The following is a 13743-nucleotide window of genomic DNA, read 5'->3' as shown; positions in this document are numbered from 1 at the left end:
TCAGCCCGGCCCTGGCCTACTGCAGATAGGCGATACTTGCAGGGCTGATCAGACAGACGCATTATAGCTCCTCTAATTCATCAAAAATCTACTGAAGCTATTAATTCATATGCAGGTAAATATGAAATAATTATTATAATTACAAAATTAATTATTCAAAGTGCTTTTATATAATTACAAATTATTTAATTTTGAAGTCAAAGTTGGTAAATTTTTGCCAACTCCGTCTCCAACCAAAATTGGTCCCAACTGGCCCTGGCCACTAGTCCACACATCAGTGTCTACACTTTACTAATACACTGTCTACCAATAAGTATTTGGATACCCATGTAAATGAAGATATCTGCGGTCGTGATGTACGTCACGCCTTGGTCCCAGTGCATGGTAAACTCAACACCAACATCTATTGCACTATTTTAGATAACAGTTTGCTTCCTACATTATGGCGGTTCTATGGGTCGGACCAATGTTACTTCCAGGATGACAACACCAGCTGTCATATAGCGAGGTCTACCATGGCTTGGTACTGTGACAATCAGGTTAACCGACTGGACTGGCCTGCCAAGAGCCCTGACTTGAACCCTATTGAGTTGGATTGCCAAACTAAGGGGTGCAGCAGCCGTCCAAAATCGGTGAAACTTACCTGTCTTCTCCAAGCCGAATGGAATAAAATCCCACTAGCCGTCATACAAGGACTTGTGGAAAGCCCCGGAGGGCTGAGGCTGTAATTGCCACTCGTGGAGGCTCTACCAACTATTGAATATGAATAAATGTTGTTTTTCTATTCTACCACAGGTGTCCAAATACTTATAGGTAGACAGTGTACGGGGCTTACAGGGGTACCAGTTAAATGTCCATGCTGAGTTTTTGGAACCACTAGCCAAGCATGGTATGTTGAGTCTGGTTTCAAGACACAATGGTCCAGAAAAGAACACAGTATGCTGAAAATATTGTATCCTGAAGACTACTGTAATGTGTGGAAAAATTGGTAAAAAAATCACATATAAATATATATATATATATATATATATATATATATATATACACACACACACACATATTTATTTTAATTAATTCCTCAAAAGAATGCTTGTGTCATTCCCGGTTTAGGCTAAGGCCCCACATAGCGAGCCTTTTTTCCTGCAGTGTTTCTCACAATAAGTCTGCATAGTTTGCCTCTGCGGATTTTCTGTCTCTATTATAACTAGACAGAAAACGCCAGTATTTCCGTAGGTATAATTGACATCCTGCGACTCACAAATAGCGACAGTTTTTGAAACCACAGCATTTCCGCTGTGGATTTTTTTCTGCAATATGTTGATGGGATTAGCCAGAATCCCATCCACTTTGCAGGTACTGTAATACACAGCATCTCTGCCGCGGTCAAAGCTCTAGGGCCCAGGCCTTAAGGGGTATTCCAGTCAAAAGCATTACCTATTCACTGTAACAGTCAGAACAAGAATATAAGGGGAATTCAAAACCAATTTCGTGCCTCTTCCCTTCAGCAGTTTCCCATTCCAATCCCTTGGTTGAACTTGATGGACTTCTTTTTTCAACTGTACTAAGTATGTAAAAAAATCTTGTAGCACGAGGATCCCAAATAAAAATTCAAAATCTGATTCTTTACAGACATTTCAGTTCTACAAAGCTGTTCTTTTTTCAAACAAAAAAAGGATCCAGATACATAGGACTGAAACATTGCTGCTTTTACATAGAAAAAAGAAAAAGAAAAAAACTTTTTTTTAAATTCTATTTGGAATCCTCCTCTCAACTTTTTTGAGTGATATTGTTTGGAGGGTTTGTAACCATGGACTCAGTGTGGCGAGCACCCAGCATATACCTATTAATCTAACATGTCACAAAGCTATGTACATGTGCCTATTCTTCATTTTAACCATATACAGCTTAAACTGCAGTTTTCAAAAGCTTAGAAAATAATTTTGGGCTAAGACCCCATGTTGTAGAAACAAGGCTTTTTTTTTTAATTGAAGATTTTGCTGCGTTTTTTGAGCCAAACCTAGTAGTGGCTAAAGAAGGAATGGGACATATATAGGAATCTGTTATACTACTCTCTTCTGCTCAATCCACTCCTGGATTTGGCAAAAAAAAAAAAAGCAGCTTTTGCAGATTTAGGCCGGGGCCCCACGGGACGTAAACGCTGCGATTTGCTCACAGTGGGGACACTGCAGGAAAAATCGCTGCGTTTTACAGTGCAAGCAAAGGGGATGGGATTCATGCCGGCGGCTTTCCCGTATATCTAATGTTAAGAGAAAGTTCGCAGAGGAAAACTCAGAGGTGAACTTTCTCTTAAAAGCGCTGCGGAAAGAACTGCAATGCGTTCACGCAGCGGTTCTTTCCGCAGAGCTTTAGCGCTGCAATTACGGCCCGTAGGGCCTTAGCCTTAAAGAATACTTTTCATGTCTTGGGGCACTTGCTTTATATATCGCTAGAAACTCGACAGTGCATTGAATTCAGCGCATTGTTGGCTTTGTTGTTATGTACCCCTGGGCTGGAGATATTGGTGCAGTTAGTTTCGGCACCGATCTCTACCCACTGCCAGAAGAGCATTACTAACAGTCTAGGTGGGCTGTGAGAAACACCCCCCCCCCTTTGCCCAGCAGTACTCGTCCATAGCTCTGTACTGTTAGAGGGGGCGTTCCTTACCGCCAAGCAACGATGCTAAGATGTGAAGTACAGTTAGACTGTCAGGAACGCCCTTTGACAGTGGACAGAGATCGGTGCCGAAACTAACAATCTCCAGCCCGGAGAATTCAGCGCACTGTCGGCTTTCTAGCAGTATATAAAACCGCGTGTGGCTGAGGACATGAAAGGTTGTCTTTAAGGACGAGGCAACGCATTGCAAAAAAAGCTTTGAGGATTTTCTGTGTTATCTATTTTTTGGAGCAGAAAACAGCCGTATTTCTAACCTTGTGTTTTGTACATAGACAAGGCTGTGGAGTCATTTGGCCAAACCCTTGACTCAGACTCCTGTTTTTCCATAGACTGATTCCGACCACTTTACAAATGGCCATGGTGAGTTGAAAGCAATAAAACTTCTCTAATCCATCAAAAAGGCAGTGACTGAAATCCTATGTAAGTAAATCTGTAACAAGCTCTGCATCTAATTAATTACACAATATCAATTACTATATCATTAAGTATAATTTTATTTTGAAGCCGCAATCAGAAGTTTTTTTTTCTTCTAACTCCAGCCAAAACCATTGCTGATCTACAGCCTTGTACCTAAGTGCACCGATCTTTACCATGACAGGCAGAAATAAAAAAAATAAAAAAATCAGTATAATGCCTGGTTCACACCTGCATTTGGTAATCCGTTCGGGGAGTCTGCATGGGGACCCTCCGAAAGGACTACCGAACACACTGGCAGGCGGTGTGCAGTGAAAGTACACGGACCCCTAGACTATAATGGGGTCCGTGTGCTTTCTACACACTGCCCGTATGAATCATGCAGACAGGAAAGTAGATCACAAAGTACTTTTCTGTCTGGATGTTCCGTGTGGACACCGTGCAGAGAGCACACGGACCCCATTATAGTCTATTGGGTCCGTGTACTTTCACTGCACACCTCTTGCCAAGGCGTTTGGCATTCCGTTCGGGGTGGAGGGGGGGGGGTCCACATGCGGACTTCCCAAACGCAGATGTGAACTAACCCTAACATGTGGATTTGGTTGCGGAGTTGCTGGGATTTCAGAGGGTAAAATCTGCGGCAAGAATATGCAGAAGGTACTGACATTCTGTGACTTTAAAATCCACACTTCACACTTCTGCCTGGATTAGAATTTTTTTGCCTGCAAATTTGGACCGAAAATTTGCAGCGTTTTTGCTATGTGGGAACATAGCCTTATGTTAGAATTACCTAAGTGTCTAAAAGCTGGTGTGGCAAGATCATTTGATGGCTGGCTGAGCGCAGAGAGTCACCAACATCCCTTGGCGATATGCTTCTCTCTTTACTGGCACGGGGGGGGGGGGGGGTGTCTGACATGGAATTTGGCAAATGCACCAAACACGTGGCATGTCTGGTAAGCACCAAAGCCGAGTCACAACACAGTATAAGGGTGGACCCAGTTAGGTGCTAGAGGTGGCATGAGTGCAAGTTGTCTCTTGCAAATTCTAGGCATATGAACAGCCATTTTGGTCTCCATATGGAACACTGGGCAGTGATGTCATTATTCACTATGTTACCAGGATACAGTGGATTATAGATTAAAAAAATAAATATATTTAGCTCTCCCCATTATATCGCACCACACAAGTTCAGTATCAGGCTATGACGTAATGGATACAAAAACAATCAATTATTTACAACAGTTATTCTTAGAAAAAAATAAAACCAGCAACAAGTTAAAAATTAATATCTGGAAATGAATAGGGATTACACTGCCAATGACTGGGACCGAATAGACCTAGTGAGAACAGGCCAGCCGTCAGGAAACCTCAATAGTCCAACACTTGTATCTAGAACAAAACTCACAGATACATGACAACTATTGTCTCTGAAGCAAGAGCAGTGAGGTTACTATTAATTTCCAGGATGGGGGGGGGGGGGGTGACGGGTGCAGAAGTTGATGAACTGTACTGAGTGATGTGCGGAAAAAGTCCCTTTAATGATCAGAGAAAAGAATGCAACCTGATCTACTGCCCGGACCGGGGAGTTTATTAACTAAAAGGAGGAGTCAAATCCCTAAATGTTATAGGGGAGCAGAAGCACCCCAATATCCTACAAATAGCATAAAACGTGGTAATAGAATTATCTAGACCTATAGACCTATTCCTTCAATACATTTTTAAAAATAAGAAGAGGATGAAACTATTATATTAGTTATGATTAAAAATCTCCTACCAAGCTGTACATACAATCCTTATGTGCCTCCATGGTAACAGACTACAAACATACCATTTGTAGTCAGATCCTGCTGCCACACTTTCTTCCATCCACTCCTTCTACTTAGTCCAACAGAAGTAGCTGTATACATTATATATACACAAATTATCATTAGGACTAAATGGAACTATTCCTATTGTCAGAGGCATCAATGATCACATGATAGATAGATAGATAGATAGATAGATAGATAGATAGATAGATAGATGTTTGTATAGGCTCAATCCACATAAAAAAATAACAGACATAATGACAGACCCCATAGCGGAAACCTGACAAACCAGATTACAGTTAATGGAGTCCTTCATTTCATGGATCCATCATTTTTTCATTCCTATAAGGGAACAGTACAAAGAGAAGAAAACACAACAGAGGTTTAAAAGTAGCCAAAGATAGACAGATGATATAGTAGATAGATAGATAGATAGATAGATAGATAGATAGATAGATAGATAGATAGATAGATAGATAGATAGGGCAGGTTTTTGCTGCTTTTAGTGGATGGATAGATGTCGGAGCCTTTTAAGGTTGCTCCTTACAAGACCATATTTCCATCCAGGCCCTCTTATAATGGGGAGGGGGCTGTAGGGTTATCATTCATCATCTACACTTCATCCTATGCAAACATAAACCCTGCAAACCTTGTTCCCGAATGGCTTCCCAACTCTTGTTCTGTAAAAGGTTAGCCATCTATTCAGCCGGCATACATGTTGGATTAATTATTAACCCTTTCAGAACCAGCCCCCCAACAATGACTGTATATAGACAGATACATACAGACTCATGGTAACAATATACATGTATTTATAGTGGCAAACATACAAAATGCAACAAACACCTATGGACAGCGAGACAAAAGGAGGAAGCATCCTGCTGATACCCGGATTATTACAACCCCCATTCAGCAGGAGTTTGGAAGACACTGTCATTAGAAATGATGATTAGATAAATTGGATAGATAATTATTAACACATTCAGTGCTGCTGTGCAGACTCTCTGGAAAAAATAGATAGATAGATAGATAGGCCCAATGTATGCGACCACTGATACACAGAATGATTAACCTGTTCAGTGCCAGGATGCAGTATCCTTTTGATTTCATAGATCTTGTCAATGCCACATCATACAAGGGAAATAATTATTAACACTGTCAGTACCAGACTGTCACTGCAGATCTATAGACATCCATTATTAACCTATTCATTACCAGCCCTCCTGCCTGCCTACGGTAAATGCTTAGGTGTTGGTGCAGCTGCCGCATTGCTATCATGGGGAAGACATAAAAGGAAATGTGTACATGCTCCTATAATGATGGAGCAGTAGTAGTACTAGCCTGCTGGATGTGATGGTGATGGGAGATGTGCAGACTGCAGTGATTGCCTGTCAGGACAATAGAGCAGTGAGCCCCCCCTCCCCCTATATAATGGTGCAGTGCCCCCCTGTACCTGTACAGATGCGGGGCTCCCCCGGCCGGCTGGGTCCCAGCTCTCCTCCCTCCTCCTGCTGCTGCTGCTGCCTGTGTGCTGGGCGGACAGAGCTTCTCTCCTCCCTCCTTCTCCCACACAGCTGTATCTGCAACAATGTAACAAGCTGGAGAGACGGAGGCCGCGGGGGGACAATCTTCCCACTCACCAGCACTAGCAGGCTGTGCTATAGCTCAGTATCCAGAGGGCTGTGTGGCTGATGTGAAGGTGTCACTGACTGCTCCACATATACAAGACCTAAGATGTATGCCTTTAGCAGCTCCAATAAGGATACTGGGGCTCATGTAATAAAATAGACATTAGGAAAATTTCTCACCTGTGTCATAACATCAGCTCATATATATTATATTATACATATTTATATATAAGGAAAATGTTTGTTTTTGTACCGTGTTAGCCAGTGGGTAAGAAATATAACAAACAAAAAACTTGCTAGTCTTCAGTAGGTGATTTCTTTTATCAGATTCAAGTTATGTCTGTGACCATTGTGGTCACCAACGAGGGATACCAACAAGTTTGTCCACAAGTGTGGGTATATATATATATATATATATATATATATATATATATATATATATATATATATATATAAATATATATATATATAAAATATATATATATATATATATATATACTCACACACGTGGAAAAAATTGTTGGTATCCCTCGTTGGTGACCACAATGGTCACAGACATAACTTGAATCTGATAAAAGAAATAATAAGCAAACTACATGTGGACAAGCCACAAAGCTTCTGGGAGAATGTCCTATGGACAGATGAAACAATCAAACTTTTTGGCAAGGCGCATCAGGTCCATGTTCACAGATGGAAAAATGAAGCATACCTTGAAAAGAAGACTGTCCCTACTGATTAACATGGAGGAGGCTCTGTTATGTTCTAGGGCTGCTTTGCTGCATCTGGCACAGGGTGCCTTGAATCTGTGCAGGGTACAATGAAATCTCAAGACTATCAAGAGATTCTAGAGAGAAATGTGCTGCCCAGTGTCAGAAAGCTTGGTCTCAGTCGCAGGTTATGGGTCTTGTAACAAGATAATGACCCAAAACACACAGCTAAAAACACCCAAGAATGGCTAAGGAAAACATTGGACTATTCTGAAGTGGCCTTCTATGAGCCCTGACCTAAATCCTATCGAGCATCTTTGGAAGGAGCTGAAACATGGCATCTGGGAAAGCCACCCTTCACACCCGAGACAACTGGAGCAGTTTGCTCATGAGGAGTGGCCAAAATACCTGCTGAGAGGGGCAGAAGTCTCATTGACAGTTACAGGAATCGTATGATTGCAGCGATTGCCTCAAAGGTTGGGCAACAAAATATTAAGTTACAGAACCATCATTTCTGTCCAGGCCTGTTTCATCAATTTTATTTTTCAAAAAATTCTGTTGTAGTGAAAAGCAACGTCTGACTTTCATTTGTTCATTTTCATAGAATCTTTATTTATTACTTTTGTCAGATTCAAGTGATTTCTGTGACCATTGTGGGTTTTTCATTCATTAAACGAGGGCGACCAACAGTTTTGTCGACGTGTGGACACTGTTGGTGTCTTTGGTTGATATGATCATTGTGTAAGCCTAAATAATGGCACGTTTGCTGCCAATAACAAAATGCAAAATACTCCCCTATAAAATGTAAGGGAACCAGTATATAGCTACACCCTAGGGTGAGCCCTCACTGTATTTTTCAGGGGTTGCTATTAGTACAAAACACCGGCACATAAGGCCAATTCCCGTAATGTTTAGGGAAATGGTCACTAAAATTGTGTGTGTATGACAGGCAATAGACACACGCCCAATACTGCTGACAGATATAGTGTTAGCTCAATAATACAAAGTTGGTAAGGAGCCCAAGCACTGATGATATGATTGTGTGAACTGATAGAAGAGGGCCCTGTGCTAGAACAATATATGGACCTCATGATCTCCAGTAACTTTTTGTACAACACCTCTTATATCTCAATCTAACAATCCACCTGTTAGTATCAGCTATACATTTCACTGGCTCAATTCCTTACCTAAATCTATTTCTAGGGTAGTCATGATGTTCTTGGACTATAGGTCGCTGTGCTTCTGTACAGTTTGCTGTGTTCACTCTGGATAATAGGATGTACAATGGCTGACACTGGCACATCGCTGTGCTCTGATCATACTTGGCCATCAGATAGTATCACCAACTCCACTGTCTCCACACTTTACATACAGTCCTATCTATAGTGGTCTCCAATCCATGTCTCACCTGAGTCATTGCAAAACTACAACCTGCACTATGCCCTGAGGGCTGCTGGGAGTTGTAGTTTTGCACCAGATGGAGGACCACAGGATGAAGACCACTTATAGAGTGTCTGCTCTTTGATTCCGGGTCAGCCTCAAGCCTGGTTCACATCTGCATTTGGGTTTCCGCTTGGGAACCCCCCGAACGGAAACTTATCCACATAAAAAAAGCAGTTAAGGAAACCTGCAGACCCCATAGATTATGATAGGGTCCATGTGGTTTCTGCTCTGTTTCCGCACTAAGTGCTGCTTGCAGGGCCTTAGTAGGGTTGTAATATCGGAGGGTGTGAGCAATACTGCTAAGGGGATTGTATTGTAACAAAACAAGGTTTTAGGGGAATTTTTATGCACACTAAAATATAACTTTTAATAGTGATTGTTAAAAGTCACAATGTAACAAAATTACACACTTAGACGTTCCTCACGTAGTGTGTGGTCATGTGGCTGCTGTGTTTAGACACCAAAAGAGGGTTCCCCCTGATTGAATACAAGGGAAAAACTCTCAATAATTTGGTGTTCAGTTAGCATCCCACCCAATTATAGTTACTACCACCCAATGTTCCACTATAGCTGCATAGAAATGGTGTACGAATTGCCACTAAGTATCCACCTAGCACACAGAGTACCGGTTCTCTGACAAACACACCACCAAGTATTCACAATTGCATGCAGCAAATGGCTGGGGAGGAGAGTGACATTGCTAATCTCAGTTTGGGCTATTCTCGGGCATTGGGATATAGGCTATTAGACACAAGCTGGAACCCACATACTTAGACACACACATAAACTTGTTAAAATAAAAGCGAGATATATGTAGTTCCTGACGCGTTTCAGCTGACTGATTCACAGTGCCAGCATCATCAGAGGCTCACAAACATACAGTTATTAGAACGTGCTGTAGATACAGCGCTATTACGAGCTCTTTTGACTGCTCGGTCGGTCATAGTTTCTGACCAGCAGAAACTATGACCGACCGAGCAGTCAAAAGAGCTCGTAATAGCGCTGTATCTACAGCACGTTCTAATAACTGTATGTTTGTGAGCCTCTGATGATGCTGGCACTGTGAATCAGTCAGCTGAAACGCGTCAGGAACTACATATATCTCGCTTTTATTTTAACAAGTTTATGTGTGTGTCTAAGTATGTGGGTTCCAGCTTGTGTCTAATAGCCTATATCCCAATGCCCGAGAATAGCCCAAACTGAGATTAGCAATGTCACTCTCCTCCCCAGCCATTTGCTGCATGCAATTGTGAATACTTGGTGGTGTGTTTGTCAGAGAACCGGTACTCTGTGTGCTAGGTGGATACTTAGTGGCAATTCGTACACCATTTCTATGCAGCTATAGTGGAACATTGGGTGGTAGTAACTATAATTGGGTGGGATGCTAACTGAACACCAAATTATTGAGAGTTTTTCCCTTGTATTCAATCAGGGGGAACCCTCTTTTGGTGTCTAAACACAGCAGCCACATGACCACACACTACGTGAGGAACGTCTAAGTGTGTAATTTTGTTACATTGTGACTTTTAACAATCACTATTAAAAGTTATATTTTAGTGTGCATAAAAATTCCCCTAAAACCTTGTTTTGTTAATTGATTTAGTGCACACATACTTTTGTGTATCTATTTATTGGATTGTATTGTAACCCTAAGAAAGGTAGGTAGCTACACCTAAGGCTTCTCCACCTGCCCTTCTCTTGGCCCTGAACAAATAAGATGAGACTCATGTCACTAAAAATATAGCTGGTATTGTTAGTAGTAGGAAGCGGCTGAACAGATTTGCAAAGGATTATGTCATTGCAGTGCAACACCTTCCACATGATGTGTCATCCAGATCTTCAATGGCTTCTGTGAACCTCATATGGTGAGCTCCCAAATTGTTTTAGTATTGAATTGCCATAGAATAGTGAGACAAGGACATAGTGAAGGCGGGGAGAACAGGGGCTATGTAAAAGTAAGAAGCCTGGGTGACTCTGTGACTAATGGAAACCGCTGACTTTTCTAAAATTGCTGCCATCGTTACATCCTCAATACAACTATAAGGAAAAGAAGAATATAAATGGCTGACATATGAGAAAGCAGTTTAAGGAGAAGTATTGAAGTGGAATGGATTACTAAAATATCAGATTTTAATTCTCAAATATTAATAGATTTGATCATTTCCCAGTGTGAAATAACTGTTCCTGTTTTGTGACACTAAACCTTTATATTTACTATACGGTATGAAATAATATGGCTGAGTATAAATCGTCCTGTTAGATATGAACTATTACAGAAGGAACAGTGTCCTATTATAACCAAAGCACAAAACTAAAGTTTATAGAATGACGTATTATTAAACCTACTGTGTTACTTATTACTCTGACAACGCAAATCGAAAAGAAAGTTGTCAGTATAGAATATGGTATAACATGTAGAGCCACAAATGACTGAGGCTGCAGCTTAGTCAGCGACCTAAGCCTAAGAAAGGTGTAAGAGCGCCATCTGCTGGTCAGACATTGCATGTCATTGCTCTTAATTTTCACTAATTTGCCATCACTTAGGCTATATTCACATGGCCATGTTTTTTCACCAGTGTGGCATCCTTTTTTACCAACTGACCCATTGATTTTCACAAAGCTTCATTTCTGTACTTCGCAGTGGTGTACAATGTACTGGGAAGATGGAAAAAATTCAGAATGGGGTGGAATTAGAGAAAAAATGCCCAAACCTCCACAGTGATGTGCCGAGGTTGCCAGTCTCCTCCTGAGCTGGACCAGGGACTTCTGTCATTTTCGGCCAGGTGGCAGACTGGAGCCTATTTAAGATGGGCTGTCGCGCTGGACTGCCACTGGCTATTCACTGTGCGTGGTTCTTGATAGTAAGCATCTCCTGTTGTCTTGTTTGCTCAGTTTCTGACCCCTGCTTTGCCTTCTGACTCTGACTCTTGCCTCCTGATTTTGTACTGTGCCTACTTCTGTACTACTTTTATACTGTGCCTACCTGTTATTGTACCGCTCTGCTCTATATTACCGACACTGTTTGACCTCCCCTCTGGATTATCCTCTGTACTGCACTGTCATCTCGTTGATGACCCGGATTGGACGACTACACTTTGGCACTCTGCTGCCACCTATTGACTACTGCCTGCCACTAAATTCTGGTTCCTCTGACCTGCATCTCAACTCTGAAGAACTGCTGATAAGAGTTCCCAGCTTCTGGTTCTGCTGTGATTTGTGGAGCGCTATGTGTCTGGCTTTCTCTGACTCGTACCACACTGCCCGGCAGTGTCGCCAAGTCCATGTCCCCACAACTCGGACTATAAAAATATGAACTTATTTATCCCACAAAATCGAGTGCAGGAAAAAAATTGAGATGTCTAAATGCCTATTTTTTGCTGTTTCACTCCCTCCCCCCCATTTGAATAAACAGTGATCTAAATGTCACCCATTCCCCAAAATTATATCAAGAAAAATTACGTCTTGCCCTGCAAAAAAATACACCTCAGTTACAATCACAAGATGGCGACACAAACAAGTTTTTGCTTCTTTTAAAGTTTTTGTATTTTTTGTATTGAGATCAGGCTGAAACACAGAACATAGGTAATATGTCATTTTTACTACATAGTGAAAGTTATAAAAATAAAACACTAGAGAAAATGGCACAATTGTGTTTTGGCTTTTCTCCCAATTCCACCCCATTCTGCTTTTTCCCGGCTTCCCACTACATTGCACAGACTGTATAGTAGGCTATTCAGGATTACAAAAATATGGTTTCAGAAAAATCAGATGATAGATCAGAAAGTATTAGCACAGACTACCCGCTGGTGTAGAGGAGACCCCTTAACCCTAATGCAACTTCTTTTGGCACCTGCCTCTGCTTGCCAACCACTGTGTATCAATATTTGAAGATGGTGAGTGGTTTTGGCAGAACTAGCCGGCCAGGAACCTGAACACTCAACCTGCCACCTCTCAAATAGTGGTTATTAGTAGAGATGAGCGAACAGTGTTCTATCGAACACATGTTCGATCGGATATCAGGGTGTTCGCCATGTTCGAATCGAACACCGCGTGGTAAAGTGCGCCAAAATTCGATTCCCCTCCCACCTTCCCTGGCGCCTTTTTTGCACCAATAACAGCGCAGGGGAGGTGGGACAGGAACTACGACACCGGGGGCATTGAAAAAAATTGGAAAAAGTCATTGGCTGCCGAAATCAGGTGACCTCCATTTTAGACGAATAGTGGATTTCAAATCCGGGTCATATGAGAATGTGAACTTTGTGACTATGAGACAGGGATAGCTGTACAGGCAGGGATAGCTAGGGATAACCTTTATTTAGGGGGGAATGTTATTAAAAATAACTTTTTGGGGCTCTATCGGGTGTGTAATTGTGATTTTTGTGAGATAAACTTTTTCCCATAGGGATGCATTGGCCAGCGCTGATTGGCCGAATTCCGTACTCTGGCCAATCAGTGCTGGCCAACGCATTCTATTGGCGTGATGAAGCAGTGCTGAATGTGTGTGTTTAGCTCAACTACACCGGTGGAGTAGTTGAGCTAAGCACACAGATTCAGCTCTGCTTCAATCAACGCTGGCCAAATCATTCTATTAGCTTGATGAAGCAGAGTGTGCACAAGGGTTCAAGCGCACCCTCGGCTCTGATGTAGCAGAGCCGAGGCTGCACAAGGGTTCAAGCGCACCCTCGGCTCTGATGTAGCAGAGCCGAGGGTGCACTTGAACCCTTGTGCACCCTCGGCTCTGCTACATCAGAGCCGAGGGTGCGCTTGAACCCTTGTGCACACTCTGCTTCATCAAGTGTGTATCAGATGTGTAGTTGAGCAGAACTGGCTCAGCACTGCTAAGTCTCTGCATTCGCATAGGAATGCATTGGCCAGCCTTCGGCCAATCAGCGCTGGCTCTGCCGGAGGAGGCGGAGTCTAAGGTCGGACCTGAATGGAGACTGGTGTGGAGCGATCTAGACTCCACCTCCTCCAGCAGAGCCAGCGCTGATTGGTCGAGTTCCGTACTCTGGCCAATCAGCACTGGCCAATGCATTTCTATGGGGAAAAGTTAGCTTGCGAAAATCGCAA

General features: G+C 42.2%; 1 protein-coding gene across 1 annotated transcript in view; it reads right to left on the bottom strand.

Moving 5' to 3' along the window:
* Positions 1-6466, bottom strand: part of LOC142210576 (uncharacterized) — a 68543-nt gene extending 62077 nt beyond the window's left edge. The window contains exon 1 of the mRNA XM_075279836.1: positions 6349-6466. The gene's annotated coding sequence lies outside the window, so the exon portion shown is untranslated. The remainder of the gene's footprint in view (positions 1-6348) is intronic.
* Between the last annotated feature and the right edge of the window lie 7277 nt (positions 6467-13743).

This window comes from Leptodactylus fuscus, chromosome 6, assembly GCF_031893055.1.
Source record: "Leptodactylus fuscus isolate aLepFus1 chromosome 6, aLepFus1.hap2, whole genome shotgun sequence".
Taxonomy (NCBI): Eukaryota; Metazoa; Chordata; class Amphibia; order Anura; family Leptodactylidae; genus Leptodactylus; species Leptodactylus fuscus.
The sequence above is the reverse complement of the archived record's forward strand: the minus strand, read 5'-3'. Positions and strand labels throughout refer to the sequence as shown.